Below are 22,181 nucleotides of genomic sequence, written 5' to 3'. Positions count from 1 at the left end.
CTAAACTTTTTTTTAACAATAACCTAATAACCTTTTAACCAGGATTACCACTAGTAGCTAAAAATGCAGAAAGTAGCAACTAAAATTCAAAATTTTATTAACCCCTTGGGGACGGGTGATTCAGAAAAGCATTCGTACAAAATCAGAATCAAGTTGCAATTAAATAAAAAACGGTAACTTAAATGTAGTCGTTACTAATTTGACAGACTTACTTTGCTTTTATTTTAATTATTGTTAGTTTAATCATATATATAATCAATGCTAATTCAAAGTATAACTAAATAGTTTTATTTTGAACAAAGTAATGGTGAGTTAAATAAATCAAAAAATTATAACTCCGCCCACAAATAAACTGCTAAAGAAATACTTTGATTACCAGTTTTATCTTCTTACCCTGATTGATACGGTTTTTTGCTGTCACGTATTTGTGACAGTCGGCGCGAAAGGGTTAATAGATATTAAAATTAGCATATTTTTTTGTTAACTATTTTCCAGTTTTCTTTAAAAGAAAGTGTTAAATTGGTATTTGGCGCGAAACGCCACCAAACGATTCTTCTTAACTGCGCTACCACGTACGTACTATCAAGTCATGTAGAATAAAATAAAAAATTCAGCCGGTTATAATGTTAAGCCCGTTTTTACTTTAAATATGAATAAATTAAAATTTAATTCAGGGTGGCAGTTACTATTAAATAATTAATGAGATTTTGAATAAATCTCTGCTCTAACTATTGTAAAGTTCAGAAATTGCCTCAGCTATTCAGACTTTTTTATTTTATTAATTTATTTATTTTGAGAAATAAAGTGGTATTAAATATTTTTAACTGGCTATATTAAATTTAAACTTTTGAAATATCAATCACTACAGCACTAAATGATAGAGGATTCTGAGAACTCCATGAACAGCCTATATTCCTAATAACCTAGTGAACTTAATTATGATAAAAAATTTTACCTCATTCGTAGATAATTCCCATGATGACGCAAAATTCGAATTCTTCTCCACCTCCCATTGAGAGAAGTGTTCCAAAGGGTGCGATGTTCAGGTAGAAAGTGAATGAAAGGGGTTGAGGAGTGCAAGGATGAGAACAAAATCCTTTGAGGCCAAAAAGTTCGCTCAACCTATGAAAGGGGCATAGGAGGGTGGGACTTCCGGGAGGCACAGTTGAGGGTTAAAAAGAGAAAGTGAAAGGGGGACCTTGTCTGCGGCCCCCACATAATAGGAGGGTGAGAATGATGACTTTTGTCGTTTCGCTTGTAATGGAATTTGTATCAATTATCTCGATTGTTCTACTCTCGTTTTTGTTTTGTGATACATACAATTATTACAGAACGAAATCATCATTATTATTAATTTAGTATGTTTCTTAATTTTTGTATGTATTATACGTTCGTATTTGTAGAATATAGTCAACCTATGAAATTGTATGTAGTTTCTCGTGTAATTTAATTTGCATCAAATATCGATTGTTCGACCGTTATCGTTGTTTTGTGATACTTGTAATTGATACAACAAGGCAAACAAATCATCGCAATCATTAACACTCATTATCACAATCTTTTTAAATTTAATATCTTATATCACTTTTATATGTATTTTAAGCATGTATTTATAGAATGAAATATATTTTAGGTGAGAGCAACGTCTGATTTTTCCTTTATTTTTTTAAGACTAATTAGACATAGAGTTCCCGAATGGTGCTCCGTGGAACCATAAGGTTACGGGGAAGGGTCACATTGTTTCCGAGAATTAAGACTTTTTTTAAACAGTTGTGATTTTTTGAAACCTCTAATGAAATGTGTATCTCATACCTGCCAACTCTTCCGGATTTGCGGAGGATTTTATTTTCATATTTAAAGTGGTAGTAAATATATACTATTTTTTCTTCTACAAACTTAATTTTTAAATGATTTTGATCACCACTATTCTTACAAAAATTAAACACATATATTAAAATGCGTTACAATCATGGTTGCATACCCTCCAACTTATGAAGATTTGGAAAATAATTCTTTCCAGTGGTAGCGAACCAAAGTAGAAATTTTTAAAGCAAATGGATCTCTCATAAAACTTTTATCAGAACTTAAGAATCTAGCCATATGGCTTGCACTTTTATAAGTAATAGTGGACAAGCTACGCTAAAATTAATTTTTTTTAAATATTAAGCTACCGTTTAAATATTATTTTGCTACCGTCTGAAAAGAAGATTTCTGAAACTACGGAAATTCCGTTGCAGTTGGAGGGTATGTGGTTGTCAACTTAAGTTTTCTCAAATACAACGTACTTGTTTGCTTAAAATTGAAGTTTTAATTCCATTTTAATACCACTGGGGAAAATGATAATGGAAGGGATTAAAAGTTGGCAGGTATGGTATCTAATCATAATTCACTATTTATTTAATATCACCTTTATTTTTACGAAATTATATTTTTATTATATTTTTAATTATATTTTTACTTATATATTTATTAATTAAAATGCTTGTGAAAAGGATGAGAATTCAAAACAATGTTTTTTTCTAATAACAATATAATGAATGAATTATGAAAAGTGTATGCATAAAATTTGTATTAATATTTCGTATCGAATATAAATAACCAAACTCTTGATATCAGGGATAACATATCAGGGATCTGAGATTAAACATTCTCTACGTTTATTTTAATCCTTTTTCATTTTTATTTTAAAGAAAGCCATAATTCAGCTCATTCATTTTCAGTTTATGCATTCACTAAAATTAAATTATGAACTAGACTAGATGCCTTTCTAGACCATTGAATTCAACTATCTGCCATAAACCAAATTTTAAAACTTATCTTTATAAAACTATATGATTTCATTCTTCATCAATTTAAGATATATTAACAAAATAATAGTTGGCATTTATATTATTATTGAATTTGTTTTTAACTGATATTCTTTCGTTTATTAGCATGTTCACAATCACTAATGAAATTTATTCATGAAATCTCAGGGTTCTGCCAAAATATCATTTAGGGTTCCAAAGTCGAAAAAAATCGGGAACTTCTGGATTCGACTGCAAAAATTAGATTTTTCAGTTTAATTTTAGTTGCTGTAACTACTAAACATTCCGCACTTTTCCATTTGTCTTTTCATACATTTTGAAAATCTTTGCAAAGATTGCTCCTAAAGCAACATGAGGGGCTTAGAATCCATAACGCGTGATGTTACTAATGGAAAAAAAAGTTTTTCACACCTTATTTTCAATAAATAAATTGATCAGCAATTAATTATTTAAGAAGTTGATCTTATTATTAGATCAACAAGTGTGGTTCAATAGGACCTTTATTCTAATGTCCTGATCAATGCTATAAATATGAAAGTATAAACTTTTACTCTATTGGCGACTTTCAAAACTATTTTTTACAAAATGAAACAGTATAATACATACACCACTGAGTATGTACAGTGAGCAAAAAAAAATGGACCACCTTGAATTACTTTTGATCTGATAATCGGAATTTCACGTTCAACTTAATGGCTTAATTCAAACTTAATGGCTCAAGGACCTGATCTTAAATATGCTAATTAATAAGTGCAGACGATATTTTAAGATACGAAATCAAGCACAAAAACTTACTCTCTCTGAGAAAACATACTTTTTTCTGGCAAATTCGGTTTACTGACCCCCAAAATTTAAGGGGTAGACGCAATCAGGGAAACACGGTCCCAATAGTATTGTTTGGACCCCCCCCCCTTAATGTCAATTTTACTTTTTTCGTGTATTTCGGGAATTTTTAAGTGAATTGAAAAATATTTACACACAATTTCAAGACTCGTTTATCCAAAGATGATTTTAAAGCAAAAAATAACTTTTAAAAAATATTTATTATTTTTTTTTTTATTTTATTTAGGAATGGTCAAAAGAATTTTGAATTGTGAGCTATAAAATTTTTCGCATCATTTTAAAAAATGTTTTTTATATAGCAAAATACAAAACTTGACCCACATCGGTCGAATAGTGCCTGAGAAATCCAATGAGAAATTTGAGTTGTTAGAAATGCAATTTCTCGACTAACTGTACAGTCAGATAAAAGAAGAAAAGAATTGTTTCTACCCTAGATAGCTTTTGAATAGTTGGTTGGATTTTTCTTCTGAAAAGCGATTTAGTAATATCTCAGAGAAATCTCTTAAAATATTTATAACAGTTAACTGTACCCGTGGCGGGATGTGCTTATTTAGAATGAAGAACGCACTTTTTTTGAAGAAACATGCCTTTTTTTTATCGAATTAGGAGTTAACGATTCCGAAATTAGGGGTGGGAGTAGACAAAGTTTTGAGAAGATGGCTCTAATAGTTCAAAAATTTGTTTCACTTACGTCATTTTAATGTGCCATATTTCTCTTCATATCTCTTGAATGATTGACTAAACTACAATTATTCGTTCACAGAAAGTTAGTAGCCGTCAACCAAAGCACAAGTATAATAGGTAATTCATATGAGCTAAATAATTTTTAATTAAATTGTTAATGTGCGATGATAAATTATTTGAAATATAAGGTACGAAAAATTTTATATATGCTGATTTTTCGTATTTTTTTAAACCTAAATCCAGATTCATAGATCATTTGATCAATAAAAAAGTGCTCAAAAACGAATTTAAAAATTAAATCATAATGGCATTGATATAACAACTTATTTTGAGATAACATCACGAAATTGCAGTATATCATTTTGTTCGTCACGCGATTTAGCCTATAAATGAAAGAATTTATCCATTCCTTAATTATTTATAACTGTAAAATTAAAAAACACCTTTATTTTTTGAAATTTTGTAGATTGGAAACTGGTTGTCATCCTTTTCTCTAAGTTATGTATTTGTAGCAATATACACCGGTGAAAGAAATTAAGAGAGAATTTGCAGACTTGGTCGATTTTATCACTAGAATTACAGGACCGACTTTAAGGAAATTTGATGTGTACATACATTGATGCAATACAAAACAAATAACCATTCAACAATTGTAATACACACACATGATCGTGCTTAACCAACGCTTTCGATAACTGAAAGCCTCAACACGGTTTTTCACAGGTAGTCCGATCAGAACACTGTGAAGCAAATCTACCTACTGAACGAGTCATTTAATACAGAATATAGTTAAAATAAGAAAGTGGTAGCAAACATATGACTAAAAATTTATTTTATTTATGAATATTATTGGTTTGCCTTATTCACTTATCAACCGCTACAGATTCAATTTTCAAATATATAAAATAAATTTCTCTCAATTACTTTTAAGTTGAAACATGGTGCAGCAAATGGAGAACAAAACTACACCCCGACAAAAGTCAATTCTTAATCATAAATAATAAGAAAAAACAACAAAATACTCCTTACATCTATCTCTTTAATACTGAGATCAAATCAGTGAAACACGTTAAATACCTCGGCGTCACGATCTCATATAATTTGAGCTGGAGTACTCACTTAAACGACATAATCAAAAGAGCCAGAGGAGCGTTTTTTGCGCTCTAAGTCCTCCTCCATCAGAATTCAAAGCTTGATCTATCAAATAAAAGAACTATCTATATACAAGCGATTCGTCCAATTCTTACGCATGTTTGCCCAGCCCTCACTACTATAAGCAACAACCTAAAAAAGAAGCTATCTAGAACTAACTGAAGGTAAATTTTTACGCACAATGACCGGCGCCCCAAGGGCGATTAGCAATAGATTACTCAGAAAAGACTTAATCATTGATGATATCAATTGCTTTATTGCTAAATTGACCACAAAATTTTATAGCGATGCAAAAACATGTACCACATCAGATTTCAATAAGTTGTTCGATATTGATATAATCCGGAATAATTCGAATTTCAGCCCAATTACGGCCTTTTTATGCTCACACTGCATACTATCAAAATACTATTAACTTTATTATACAACTCTACTCAAGGGGATCTCCCCATTCCAAAGATGATTTTCACTTCAAAACTAAAGATTTATTTCCTTAAAGACTTGATTTGTTGTTACAACATACTACAACTTCAATGATATTTAGGACCTCTTAGAATACGATAAAACAGATTCGATGAATCGGTTAGTGGCGCTTCGCGCCAAACGCCGAGATAACTCCAATATCCAGCATCCAGCATCAATTACTCTTATAAAAGGTTTTGGGTTCATGCGCACAACTGGTTCACTTTTTAAACAGTCTGTGCTGACTACTTATAAAAGACCGTGTGGAGTCTTCTTGATGTAGGATGTGATGTCTTAACACTCGTGGAGTCGGAAGATATGAAACAGCTGTTGCAAAATTAACAAAAATAATGGATTAATAGGGGGTATGGTCCCTCTGACTGATATACAGGCCTTGCAACTTGATTTCATACTTGAAGTAAGGCAGTTAATCATTTCCTGTGGCAATTGGCTTGAATTGTCCTGCGACAATTTCAAACCTTCCGACTCCAACGAGTGTTATGCACGATCATGCATTACAATTGTTGAGTGGTTATGTGTTTTGTATTGTATCAATGCATGTACCTATCAAATTCCATTAAAATCTGTTCAGTAGTTCTAGAGATAATCGACCAAGTCTGCAAATTCTCTCAATTTCTTACACCAGTATATATATATATATATATATATATATATATATATATATATATATATATATATATATATATATATATATATATATATATATATATATATATATATATATATATATATATATATATATATATATATATATATATATATATATATATATATATATATGTTGTTTTATTCACCACTATTTCTAAACAATTAGTAGGCGTATATAATTCACCACTTTTTTCAGATATGTCATACAACATTTTTTAAAAGTTTAGCAAAATCTGCTTAATATAAACAAATTTAGTTTGTAGTTATTTATCGTTGGGACAGACGGGGCAAGCAATGTAAAATAGGCGTGGCATTCAACGTGACAATTGTAAAATTTTAACAATTTTAATATTCAATTCAATCATAAGATGTAACTTAGTTTACAGCAAAGTACATGTTAAAAAGAATATATATTACAATTTGGAACTACTTCTTGAACTTTCTTTTTAACCCTTTGCACTCCGATGTCTCCACGGAGGCACTATCAACAGTCACCGCTTTTAAATTAAGAAATTTCATACGTTAATAGTTAGTAATTACATTATTTTAATTTTAAAATTGTATAATAATACTATATTGAGTATTTTAAATGCTGTCCAGCTGATATTAGATCGATCAGCATTTTAAAGTACTCGAAGTGCAAAGGGTTAATTTATCTCTTTCTCAAATGTAACTTTTTTTTCTGAATTTAAAACTTTTCCGAAAGCAATTTTTTACCAAATTTCTTTGTTACATCTATTTTACATTAGAATTATTATCATTTTGAAATTAAGGGTATTTTGGTGAACTTATCTAAAATTGCGTAGTGAACAGGAAATATGGAGATTTTCGTATACTATTTTTAAAAAAAAGGAATTTCTAATGAAAGTTTACTTTTTTTAGGAAAGTGAATAGTTTTAACTCAAAAAACATACTTGTAAGCAAGCAAGTAACCACCTTGCAAAAATAAAGTGCCTTTATTTATTGAGGCTGAGCTTTCAGGATTGCCAACTATTACATATTTTGCAAGATATTTTATAGAGTGGTAGACGATTAAAAATTGAAACTTGCAACATTTTCGGTAATTTGACCAACATTTTAACTGTCAACTCTGAGAGAGAGTTGGAACAAAGTGGTGTTTCGCATGAACTTTTGAATCATTTACATGCTGTGGTGTTGAAAACATCTTAAAATGAAATTAACAACCAAAGAATAATACATTAAAACATAGATAACTGGATGATATTGTCCCAAAACACTTAGACAGTCGGTAGCCCTGGACATTAATGTGTTAAATTATAGTTACATTATAGTTGCCTAGTTTTCTAACTAAGAGAGTTGGAACAAAGTGGTGTTTCGCATGAACTTTTGAATCATTTACATGTAGTGGTGTTGAAAACATCTTAAAATGAAATTAACAACCAAAGAATAATACATTAAAACATAGATAACTGGATGATATTGTCCCAAAACACTTAGACAGTCGGTAGCCCTGGACATTAATGTGTTAAATTATTGTTACATTATAGTTGCCTAGTTTTCTAACTAAGAGTTGGAACAAAGTGGTGTTTCGCATGAACTTTTGAATCATTTACATGTAGTGGTGTTGAAAACATCTTAAAATGAAATTAACAACCAAAGAATAATACATTAAAACATAGATAACTGGATGATATTGTCCCAAAACACTTAGACAGTCGGTAGCCCTGGACATTAATGTGTTAAATTATTGTTACATTATAGTTGCCTAGTTTTCTAACTAAAAAGTTGAGAACCTCTGGTCGAGCACATAGGTTCCCAACGGGGTTGATTTCATCCGCTCTGTGGCCGGTGAGGACCTTTTGGTAACTGTAGCAACATTTTTGGCATTTAAAAAGGTTTTTAGAAGCTCTATCGCCAAGAAAAATAATATAAGCCACAGTTTGATTGTCTTACAAAAGCAAAACGATTATGATACAGAGGCAAAGTGATTATTTTATTATATATCATTTTGCTGTGAAGAATTACCTGGGCTTTAGAATGGACAAATAACTTATATAGTTTAAACATTATCAAACTGTTTTAAAAATCGCCAATTTGTCGACATGTTTCCACTTAGAGGAAAATTATCAAAATCGCTACATTCTTCTAGCATATTGCAATTTTTTATTAACCTACATAATGCAGTATTAGAGTAAGTTTTTGAATATTAAAAAAACAGACCTATAACGCTTTTCAACTTCACAAAACTGTGGATTTTCTCCATATTGAAGTTTTGCTCCATTTTCGAAATAAGCATACAATGCGCTGGCTTTAGGTAGGCTAAACTTGTCTTAATAGTCATGAATTACTCCAGCAAACTCACAGCAGTTATGAAAATGGCATATTCTCAAAAAAATATCATTTCGTATGACGACGGAGCCTTCGAAAAACAGCCAAAAGTGACGCCAGGAGTTTCTAAAGAGGCGTTAACCTAGATAAGGCAGTATTAAAGTAAGTTTTTGAATATTAAAAAAACAGACCTATAACGCTTTTCAACTTCACAAAACTGTGGATTTTCTTCATATTGAAGTTTTGCTCCATTTTCGAAATAAGCATACAATGCGCTGGCTTTAGGTAGGCTAAACTTGTCTTAATAGTCATGAATTACTCCAGCAAACTCACAGCAGTTATGAAAATGGCATATTCTCAAAAAAATATCATTTCGTATGACGACGGAGCCTTCGAAAAACAGCCTTAAGTGACGCCAGGAGTTTCTAAAGAGGCGTTAACCTAGATAATGCAGTATTAGAGTAAGTTTTTGAATATTAAAAAAAACAGACCTATAACGCATTTCAACTTCACAAAACTGTGGATTTTCTCCATATTGAAGTTTTGCTCCATTTTCGAAATAAGCATACAATGCGCTGGCTTTAGGTAGGCTAAACTTGTCTTAATAGTCATGAATTACTCCAGCAAACTCACAGCAGTTATGAAAATGGCATATTCTCAAAAAAATATCATTTCGTATGACGACGGAGCCTTCGAAAAACAGCCTTAAGTGACGCCAGGAGTTTCTAAAGAGGCGTTAACCAAGATAATGCAGCATTAGAGTAAGTTTTTAAATATTAAAAAATCAGATGTCTAACGCTTTTCAACGTTAGGATCAGGAGTTTTTAAAGAGACGTTAACTAACTCGAGGTGAAATTAGCATTAAGTACACATTAAAATTCTTTAAAATTCATTAAGGTTTTGGTTTTGTATTGAAGATTTATTAATCTAACTCAGCCTATAATCTTCGTTATTAAGCATTTCTGTTTTTAAAAATTTTTGTCTTTAAAGAGAAAATAAATTTTCCTAATGATAACAATAAAATACAGTAATACCCGTTTTACGATTTTAACATTGAATGGCGCTTTGTTTTTTATATAACTTACAAACATTTTTGCATCTGTGGATACCTTAAAGAATCGTATATTAATGAAACATGTATATTTAAAATAATGATTATTCGAAATTTTATAGTATTAAAATCTGAGTCCAAATTTTCTCCTTTTTAACTCGTTAAGAAGTTTTTAATGTATTTTTTTAATTAATTTACTTGAACAATTTATGTGTTTTCTCTTTTTTTTAAAAATTTCAAGGATTATAATTAAAATACAATTTACTTCGAATACTCTGTAGTTAACTTATAAAATATAGCTCAATGAGTTTATTTCGAGATATATTTCATTCAGTATTATCTGTACTAAGAAAAATGTGTCAAAGAATTCAGGCTGACTTGATAAAAATCATAAGCCAGTTCCCTTATTTCGCATTTTTTTTTATAAAAAATAAAAATAATAATATTTAATTAAACATTTAATTTAAACTACTAAGGGAAATGTTGAGTTCTTTTTTTTTCGCATGAACTTAAAACTTCTACACATGTTTTAAGTTATTTTTATCAAAATTAGAAGGTAAAAAACTTTTCAATATGAATACATTACACTTTACACTATAAAAAAGTGTATTTGCCACCATTTCTGATATTGAGATATTCAAAAGATTTTTAATGTGCATCTAGTAACATTTTTTATTTAATTTTTCATTGCTAAAGTTTCTTTATTCATTCATTCATTTTTTGCGTGTTTGTTAAATGATAACAAATATTTTCACAAGTATTAAAAATCAACTTAAAAACTTCAATGCAGACGCATTTCGTTTAAAAAACAGGCACATTTTTAATAATATATTCCCACTAGCTCTTTTAAGCAAATGTTTTTTTTAAAATTGCTTACAATTTTTGGCGCGATACCTGCAATTTGGTACTTAAAAAAATATAACTAAAATATTAAACTGTTACAAATATACTTTTAAAAATAAAGTGATACAAATACATTTTTAAGTACTGAACTGCAGTTACCACACAAAATAAAATTGACAAAAAAAAAGCCAAATGTTTGACAGTTTTATTATGAATATATTACTAAAAACGTCCTCGTGTTTTAAACGAAATGTTTTTGCTATGAAGCTATCGAATTGATTCTAATGCAGGAGAAAATATGTGTTGCCAGCGAACAAACACACGCAAAATTATAAACTAATAAAAAAAAACTATAATAGGGAAAAAGTAAATGAAAAATGTGACAACACGCATTGTAAAAATTTTTTTTTTACCTCAACACGAAAAATGTTGGCAAGTGCTTTTTTTTTAGTGTAGGTATGTTTTCAATAATTTAAAGATATGATTATAGAAGTGTATCATTACAAAACTGTTAAAATACTTAAAACAAAACATTTTACTATTCCTTTATTAAATATTATTATTACTATTATTTTTTCACAATAAAAATTAATAAGATAGAAACAAAACATAAAAATTTCGCTCTATTATGTGTCTATATGCCTAAAAAAAACATAAAAATAAAACAATCTAATTGTAAATGAGCTTAAAATGAAAGAAGAAAAACGGAAAACAAACTTAATAAAATGAAGTAAAATAAAATAAAAAGTGCTTTAATTGGGTTGACGAATCTCATATTTTACAATATATATATATATATATATATATATATATATATATATATATATATATATATATATATATATATTACTTTGGCCATAATGTGTGCAAAAAGGGTTAAGAACGAAACTTTAATATTTAACGTGACGTAACGTTTCATGGTGCTCTCTTCTGGTTAAGTTCAAGAAGACTGAAAGAAGGAAGAAAAAAAAAAAAGAGATTGAAACAGCTGTTGAATGGACTTTCCCTACCTCGTAATCTGAATGAAGAAGAGATTTTATAGTTCACACACACCTCCTTTTACGAATAAGGTCAATGTCAAGGGCGGAAGAACGGTTCTTTCTTTCACCCTTTCAGTTCAGGGAGAATTACGATGGCAATAACCATAAGATTTTTCCATCACAACAGATTGCGTTAAGAGCGAAAGGGTTAAAGATGGCACAAATTTCGATCCGACAAATTTTTTTATGGCATTATGTATAAACCGTTTTGAATATGTTGAAAAGGCATAAATGTTATAAAATATAATCTGAAACTAAGTATTTTTGGACACAAGGTTATGAGCTGTTCAACTTTTTAAGTATTTTCTTAAAAAATACTCGTTGAACATCATTTAACAACATATAGCACTGCTATTTAATAACATATTTTATTTGAAAGAATGTGATAAATATAAAATATCTTAAATTTAAACAAACTTGCCTAATTAAATTATCGACAATTATTTTGTCCAAAAAGGATAGGGTATACTTTAGGCTATGTAGATTCTATTTTTAATTAAAAGCATAGCAAACGTTTTATGAAAAAAGGATGGGGTCTACTTTGTGCTATGTTCAATTAAGCCACTTCTATTTTAGATTAAAATATAACAATCGTTTCAACCAAAAAAGGATGCGGCATATTTTGCGCTATATAGAATTATGACACTTCTATTTTTTTTTATTAAAAACATGACAATCGTTTTATCCAAAAAAGATAGGGTATACATACCTGCCAACTTCTAATCCCTTCCATTATTATTTTTCCCAGTGGTATTAAAATGGAATTAAAACTTCAATTTTAAGCAAACAAATACGTTGTATATGAGCAAACTTATGTTGACAACCATGATAGTAACGCATATTAATATATGTGCTTAATTTTTGTAAGAATAGTGGTGATCAAAATCATTTAAAAATTAAGTTTATGAAAGAAAAAATAGTATATATTTACTACCACTTTAAATATGAAAACAAAATCTTCCGGAAAATCCAGAAAAGTTGGCAGGTATGGGTATATTTTGTGCATCGTAGAATTATGACGCTTCTAATTTTGATTAAAAACATGGCAAGCGTTGTGACCAAAAAGGAAGGAGAGGGTATACCAATTCTATTTTTGATTTAACACATCAGAATCGTTTTATCCCAAAATTGTTATGGTATATTTTGGGCAATGTAGACTTATCACACTTCTATTTTTGATTAAAAACGTGGCACTCGTTCTGTCTAAAAAGGATAGGTCATACTTCGTGCTGTGTAGACGTATAACACCTTTATTTTTGATTAAAAATAGGACGACTGTTTTGTCTGAAAAGGATATGGTGTACTTCGTATTATGTGTAATACAGAATACAAAAAAACGTAAATAAAGCACAAATTGTGAACGAGAATAAAGAGCGACAACGTGAATAAAACACAAGTTTCTAAAACATACCGAAGTGTTCTCAGGATTTACTAAATAGCCTTTCATAATTTTTTAGTTTCTGAAACATTTCATTACTTCTTGCAAGTTTATTTTTGTTTCCTTCGAGAATGATGAAATATAATCTTCAAAACTGAACCGATAACATTGAAAGGTCACTTATGCCCTATCGATACCCTTTACGAATGGATGTGAAATGTTCTAACAATATTTTTATGTATTAGTTCTAAACTGATAACCGAGCTTTGACTTCCCACAACAATCTTGATTACCGACGGAAAGATTAGGAGACACTTCAGTAGCTTTTTTGGTGATGACTGACGAATAAACACAGCTTCTGTTAATTAAAACAATTATAAAAGCTTATCTAAACGTTAAAAATGTAGAACGTAAGAAACAATAAAATAAATTAAAATGTCTAGATTTACGTCATAAAAATTTTAAAAAGAAATAGTTTTTATGTTATCTACAGGAATGCATGTTCCACAGTCCACAAACGATTTTATAATGTAGTCATGAGTTTAAGCCTAATGCTTGGAGAACTTCCTTTAAGACGTTGAATGCCATGGGGGTCACCGGTGACCAGCGAAGCCGAGATTATTAGAAACACATAATTCGAGTAAATTTTTTAATTTTTTTTATATTATTATCGTTACTGAAATGGTTTGAAGAAACTAACCCGTTTTGTCCCGAATTTATATATGGAAATGATACAAAAAGTGGTTTTATGGAAAAAGTGGTATAATATATTATCGAAATTAATTGGTTTTTCCACTGTTATGGCATTCAAAAAGTCTTTCATAGATCAGAAAGTACTTGTTCCTTATAATTCTATATCTAATCAGAAATAACTAAATCATTGTGGTATCTGAGAATCTTTTAATTCACCCAGATAAATGAAAATGCTGAAAAAAGTTTCCCACCACAATGAATGTCTTTGAAAAAAGGAACTGTCTTAAGTATATGACGCTGGGCGTTAACCGGTTAATGCAATATAGAACATGCAAAAATAGTTTTATTTATATACACAGAGATGCCAGCTTGCTCCGGACAACGAATAAATATTTTCAAGTGGTAGTTTATTAATTGTGATTCTTGGTTTAATAAATTCAATTTAGTAGATTTTTATCCACCACTATTTTTAAACAATTCGTAGGCTTCTATGATTCGCCACTTTTTTCTGAAACGTCAAGCTAAACCTATTAAAAAAATCGAGCAAAATCTATCTAAATTTACTTTGTAGTTATTCACCGTTTGGCTAGACGGGCAAGCCATGTAAAATTAGCGTGGCATTCAATGTGGTAATAAAGAAATACTAAAGTTTTAAAAGTCTCGCTGCGAAAAAAAAAAAAATTCTTTTTGTATATGAATGTTTGAATTATTTATGTATCGTAGTTGGAAAATTTACGTTAAATTAATTTATCCAAATTGACAATCATACATTTTAGTTGCGAATATCTATTTAGTTACGAATATCTATTTGGCTCAGACAAAAAAAATTTCACATTGTGAAACAAATTGGATGCCTTTCTGTCAAGTTGAGAAAATATTAATATGGTTTTAAAAAAGATTTGTAATAAACAAATTATATTGCGTATTTGGTTACTAAATAAAAACCATATTTCGCAATTGCAAAACCTTTTCTTAAAGCTGTTGCTTAAATAAAGTAATTTTTCCAAGTTACACCGATAGATCTTTATAAATAGAAAAATAAGTGAAAGCGCTGTTATATTTTTAACTTTTATTGAGTTTTAACGTTTTATTTTTTCAATTATTTGTCACAAAGTCATAAAAATTTATCTGTATTTTATATGTATGTTACAAAATAAAAACTGCATTACGCAATTGCGAAACCTTTTTTCAAAAGCAGCTGTTAAAATAACGTAATTTATTCCGCTTTTATTATAACGTAAGTTATTCCGATATATGTTTATAAACAGAAAATAGGTGAAAGAATGAACGAATTTTTAACGTTTTATTTTAAATTTAATTACCTGTCAATAAGTCCTGAAAATTCATCGGCATTTCACGCGCATGGTTACAAAATAAAAACTCCATTTCATAATTCCAAAACCTTTGTTATAGCAGTTGTTTAAATATAATATTTTTTCCAAGTTATACAAGAGAGAGGGAGAGAGATGTTTATCACATTTAGGGTGAGAAGCCAAGTAAAAAATAATTTTGTTTGAAGAATACTCAATTTGTTTAGTTTGTTGTTTAGCAATATCTCTAATCGCAACGTAAATATTAACTCCCGGAGTGTCGCGCGTGTTAAGTAAATACTACATAGATAAAAGACAAACAAGAAGTTTTGTTTGAAATTGTCGTCTCGTTCGACCAGACCTCAGGTAATAGAACACTTGCGTAATCTATACACAAAACCAAACAGTGACAAACTAAAGATAATGATTTTTATCGAAGCAAAAATAGGTTGAACTAAATCAGTGATTTTTCCGATTGATACTTATAAGTAGAAAACTGGTGGAAGAGCTAATTTTAATGTTTTATTTATAATAATACATTAAAAATAATACATTAAAACATTAACTTAGCTACCACTGGAATAAATTGTTACATAAAGCATATAACGTTGGTAGCCATGTATATTTGGAGAGAAATGAAGAGACTAATATTTATGTAGAACACATTATAAAATATCCCAACTTAAAGACAAACAAAAATTTCTTCCGTTATCTCTTTAAATTACCAGTTAAGTATAAGATTAATTAATTTTAAAATTCAGTTAATTGTGATTCAGTTTCTCCTGTTCATAAATTTTAGATGGGTTTAAGAATTGTACTAAAAAATTGATGAGATCAAATATCATTGATTTTTTTGCAAAAATCGTTGTATCATCTATATTAACCCTTTCGCGCCGACTGTCACAAATACGTGACAGCATAAAACTGTATCAATCAGGGTGAAAAGATAATACTGGTAATCAAAGTATTTCTTTAGCAGTTTATTTGTGGGTGAGGTTATAATTGTTTGATTTATTTAATTCACCATTACTTTGTTCAAAATAAAACTATTTAGTTATACTTTCAATTAACATTGATTATATAGATGATTAAACTAACAATAGTTGAAGTAAAAGGAAAGTAAGTCTGTCAAATTAGCAACGACTACATTTAAGTTACCGTTTTTTATTTAATTACAACTTGTTTCTGATTTTGCACGAATGCTTTTCTGAATCACCCGTCCCCAAGGGGTTAATGTTCATTACATTTAATTCAATAAAGTGTTTCTTTATAAAATGCAGTAATGCACGTTTGTGAGAGTTTCTTTTTATTGCACAGGACTGCCAACTACTACGCTTTTTGCAATATAATTCATGTAGTGGTAGACAATTAAAATTATAGACTTCAAAAGGTTTGATAATTTTGTTAACATTTTAAAAAGCTCGCAGAAGCCTAACACGAGAAAGCTGGGTCAAATTAGTGAATTTCATGTGAACTTTTGTATCATTAATATGCAGGGCTACCAACTTTGCACGTATTATGTGAAAATTTATTCTAGTGGTAGCAAAGTTTGTGTTTTAATCTATTATTTTTTATTTATTTCTACTTATTTTCCACATCACTACATATGAATGCTTTAAAAGGTCATATGCAACACCATATTATTCTAGCTCTCTCGTGGTGAAGCTTTTAAATTGCAAGTAAGATTACAAAATATTCAGAATGCTTTGGTTTTTAATTGTCTACCCTTCTACGAAATATTTTGAAGAACGCGTAGTAGTTGGCAGGCTTAAATGTGTGGTATGAAAAATAGAATTTAGACAAATTTTCGAAACATAAACTTATCTACCATTAGCAGGAATTTTCCCAAGAAGTGGGGAAAATTGGCAGCCCATATCAGTTAAGCATTTTCTCATTAATATCGGTCATTTTTTACTTTCAAAATATAAAAGTGCTATTTCAAAAGTGGTAGTTCATTAATGTAAAACTTTTTGAAGTATTTTTTAGTGTTAGTCTTTTAATGTATGTTTCTTGGATTAATAAATTCGAATCATAAGGTTTTTGCTCACGTCTACTTCTAAATAGTTCAAAGTCTTATGGGATATGCCACCTTGTCACATTTGGCCGAGGGGCCCACCTGGCAGAGCGGTATCATCCCCCAAACGCTGTGAAAAACGTGGAGGTAGCGGGTTCGAATCCCGCTGTTAACCTGGATGTATCTTTGTGCTGTCCTTCTCTGTCCTTCTATTTGACTAAGGCTTATTAGCCAAAATTGAGTAAAATGTATGTGGGTCCAATGAGCATTTAACCGTGTTAAGCCCTTTAAAAATTGGCAAAATTAACAAAAAGTCTGCAAATTTTAGTTAGTTATTCCCTACCGTTCTTCAAAATATTTTGTCAAATCAGTTGGCATTTCTGGACTTGCTTTTTATAAAAAAAAAGTACAATTATAATAGTAACTTTTTCGTATGATTTGAAATATGATAGAGAGAAATACTTAAATTGTTCCGCACTTTAATAACTTCAATTTTTAACGGTATAAAAAAATTATAAATATAAAGCCTTTTAGATGATAATATAATTCACAAAAAAGATTTATAGAATATATCTGATTTCGTAACGAGTATTTGAATAAAGTAACAATTTTTGCAAGCTAAAACAAGTTTTACAAATTCCACTTTTATGAATATTAAAAGAAAGAAAGAATGACAATCAGGGCCCGATACTCCTTGAGAAAAAATAAGATACGCGATGCTAAAGTTCCTTTTTTTTTTTCTGATAATATTAAAATATCGATAAATTATGTTTCAATTTTCATTAAACTTTAAAAAGTGGTACTGTTTATAAGATGAAAAATGGCATTTTATTATATTGATAACAATCAGAACAGTTTAATATCTCTAAATAAATATAGCTATAGATCTGAAATTTGTGGCTTCTAATTTTGTAGTAAAAGCTAATACTAAAAAAATCGCTTTTTCTTTAACAAAATTGATACTAGTTTTATTTAATTTTCTTTTGCTTATGAACCTAGTAAAAACTGAAATTTTATGTTTAAAAGGTATCAAACTCAACGAGTATGATTTTAGAAATAAAATCGTGATTAAAATATTTTGAATTAATAATTAATTTACTACATTTCTTTATTTTAAAAGACTCTGCAAATCCTTACATTACTTCCGAATCCTCTAAATCCAAACAACTTGTAAAATGCCTTAAAACTAAAAATTAATAAAAAATAAAATATTTTAAAGCTTCTTTTAATTTGTAAAATTTTCAGCTCATTTATGTTTACTTATTTCTAATTAATATATGATATTGTGTAGAATTAATGTATACAAATTAACTATAAATTAAGTTGGTGGCTATTAAGTGAAAATATATATTCCTTTCAAATAAATATTTAAAAATAAAAAACAGCACTTCTTATTTAAAAAGATGTTTTCTTAAATGTTAAGAATTAAAGTTTGGAATTATTTCCAAGGCAGGGTTAAATTTTCATTTGCTCTTCTTTTCCAATGTTATTTATTGTCGGTTAAGAATTTTGATAGGCAGCTTTGATTGTGCTTTTTGCACCAAGTGTCGTATATATTCATGATCGTTGAGATATTTTACTTGATTTATTATTTGTTATAAATAATACTTTCTTTCAAGCTTTATTAAGGAATTGTATATTTTTAAAAAAATATTTTTTGTAGTGGTAGCAAAGGTTAAGCATTAATAATTATAAAATTAGAATTGAAAAATGTTGACGACCATATCATATGATTAATTAAAACATATACATAAAGTTGACGAATGCAGAAATGCTAATGTTCTACCTCATAATTGCATTAATTCCTTTTTTTTTTAATTTTTTTTTCTCGAAATTCAGGATAAAAAATATTACATGATTTCTCAATCAATATGCAAAGGTAAAACGCCTCTTTAGGGCCTAAAGGCCTTGTGTAATGATAGGACTATGAGATGTGAATTTACAACAACGACTGCTAACCATGATGATCTCAACTCTCAGCCTAAATATACACTTTATGAATGAAATGATACATGGGCCACGTAGCACCCAGATATCAAAACAAACTAGGAAATGCGAAGTGGGTTTTTTTTTAAGAGTGATTCTCTGTTTAGTAATGTCGATTTATAGAGTTTCTACTCATCACAGCTTCTGAATAATTCAAAGGATTACATAGTATATCCCATTGTTAAAATATATGCAGTGTTGAGCGTTTTAAATGGGTTTGTCAGGTACGCAAATGATAAAAGGCACTAGTTCCAATAAAAAAGGTTTAAAGTTTTTTTTTTTTTTTAAGTTGCTGTTTTGACGTGGAATAATATTTCATAAAATCCTTGTAAAGAGTATATTATAAATAAAAAAAAATTTCATATAACGCAAAAATCGATAAATTGAAAAAAAAAAAAAAATACGATAATTTGTTTGGCTATTTTTCGCGCAAAAAAATTATTATTTATAAATTATTTTAGGTAATATTTCAATATATATAACTATGTATATAAAATACATCAGTGGAGACTACATCAATGTATATAAAATAAAGATACTTCTGTTTCAAAAATAAATAAATAATGCAAACCTATTTATCTTCGTTCCGCTGTATATCTTGGTGTGTATATTGACCGCGAAAAAGAAAGAACAAGAAGCGGTGATGAACTGGATGAACTCCGGATTCATCTTCAGCGGCAAAATTTGCAGCGCCATCTAACGACAAATATTTCCAGGCAGCGAAAGTGATTTCAAACTTTTTTTATTTTTATTTTGATACTCACGCGACAAGAAATAACAAAAAAAAGTAGCTACTTTTTTTAAAAAAAACACAGAGCAATCTGAATAATTTCGGGAAAAGTAATTTACTTTCTCGTAAATGGTTACAAATAGTAAATAAAACGTCGGGAACAAAATTTTATATTGTAATTGAGAAAAATAGATATATAAAATTAATGTAAAATAAATTGAAGGTAATTTTCAGTATTTTACTCTTCTTGTCTTTTTTAATATTTTACTCTTCTTTCCTTCTTTAAAAGGAAAAAAAAAAACTTTTTTTGAAATTATTATTCTTGGAAGAATTTTTTTCCATGCTTCTTGTTTTATTAATCAAAATTTATTAAGCAATCATATATAATAATTACGACATCTTTTAACTTTTATTTTTTTGCCAAACTGAGAACATTCTCGTTTTTTTTTTTCGGAAGAAAACTTTTTGTGAAAATATTTTTCCGTCGTTCTTTTAATATTTAATCGTCTGTTTTATAAATTTGATTTAAAACTATTTTAATCATTATCATATAGATACTTAAGAAACATATAAAAAAGTTTAGGGCATTAAAATTATAAACTACTTGTGCAAATTGAGCATGAGAGTGCTTTATGAGAAAAATGTATCTACATGTATATTGGTATGAATATGGTTAAGACCCTGAACTGACATTGTGCTGAACCAACGCCTCCTATAACTGAAAGCCTCCACACGGTTTTTTTGTAGGTAGTCCGATCAGACCACTATGAAGATAAACTAATTAGTGAAAGACCCATTTAATATGAAATCTATAAAAAATTAGAAAGTGGTAGCAAATATACGTCTAAAAATTTATTTAATTTATGAATATAATTGGTTTATTTTATTTACTTATCAACCACTACAGATTCAATTTTCAAATATATATGATAAATTTCTCTCAAGAACTTTTAAAATAGAATTTTGGTTCATGCGCACAAGTGGTTCGCTTTTTAAATAATCTGAGCAGACTACTTATAAGAAACCGTGTAGAGGCTTTCTGATGTAGGAGGTGATGGCTGAACTGGGTTTAATCCCTAAATGCAGCTTGAAAGACTACCCAAAACGATTGGTCTGGAAAGTAATGAGGCCGATGAGCAATATTGTCTACATTGCGCGTCATGCAGTTTGTCACGAAGTTGTGAAGTCTTATCCTGTATATCTTCCCAGGCAGGTTACGGTTATGTGGGTGTACTACCGAATGATATCAGGAAACAATATTAAGGAACAGTTTGATGTAAATATGAGATTTACCATATAGTGTCCAACGTTCTATATGAACAAGTACCCAGATGATGATACAGAAAAAATATTAAACCAGTAAGAGGAAACTTTTTTTATATTGCCATGGAAAAACATACATTATATTATATTAAATGGGAAATCCTGCTCTTTGCAAACTCCTGGTCTCAGCGATTTGCTAAAAAGCGGAATTTTTCAATTAACTTATGACATAATATAAAGTTACACACCAAAGAGAAACACAAAAGTTAGATTCAATTGTTGTTGGTATTAAGCGAGTATTTTCTTAAATTAATTACCCCTTAAATTTTACAGAATTCATAATTCTATTATTGTATCTTTATTTATTTATTGTTACACATAAGTATGTAGGCTTGAAAACTCTTTACAAAGACGGCTTATAAGTCATTATTTATACTCCGTTGTAAGTTAAGAAAAGACCATTGCGGTATAAGACTTAAGTATATAGTTCCATTTTATTTCGCTATCAAATTACACAAATATGCTTTCAAAACAACAATAACAGCTTTTAAAAGTTTAACATGTCAGAGAGTTCAATTTGTGCTTATATTTTACGATATATATCATAATATTATGAAAAAAAGGTTATAGTTTCGTAGTCTGATTGACATTCTGAACTTGGCGACATATTTTGATAAACAATAAGAACATTCGTTCTTGAAAAAGAAATAGCTATATGACGTTGCAAGAACATTGCATTTGATTGGACCACTAAAAATGGCGCGTCTTATGCTGGCATGCTCTTAACAAATTAAATACGAGATAAAGAATTTTAAATTTTGTTTTTCTGTAGAAGAAAGTCGTTTGCAAGAAACCTTACCCATTTTTCCATCATCAGTTTCTTTATATGCGGACAGAAAGACATATGCGATTTTTAGATAACATATTTATTAATTCTTACTAGTTGTTAATTGATTATTGTTGTAAA

At 29.1% G+C, this 22,181-nt stretch overlaps 1 protein-coding gene across 2 annotated transcripts in view; it reads right to left on the bottom strand.

Annotated features, from left to right (window-relative positions):
* LOC107453276 (ecdysone 20-monooxygenase) overlaps nucleotides 1–19,915 on the bottom strand; it is a 108,803-nt gene extending 88,888 nt beyond the window's left edge. For both annotated transcript variants that reach the window (XR_011636958.2, XM_043047939.3), the window contains exon 1: nucleotides 19,793–19,915. The gene's annotated coding sequence lies outside the window, so the exon portion shown is untranslated. The remainder of the gene's footprint in view (nucleotides 1–19,792) is intronic.
* Nucleotides 19,916–22,181: the final 2,266 nt, after the last annotated feature.

This window comes from Parasteatoda tepidariorum, chromosome 4 (genome assembly GCF_982258835.1).
Source record: "Parasteatoda tepidariorum strain Cologne lab strain chromosome 4, Ptep-v5.0, whole genome shotgun sequence".
NCBI classification, from domain to species: domain Eukaryota; kingdom Metazoa; phylum Arthropoda; class Arachnida; order Araneae; family Theridiidae; genus Parasteatoda; species Parasteatoda tepidariorum.
This window is presented reverse-complemented; position numbering and strand designations above follow the sequence as displayed.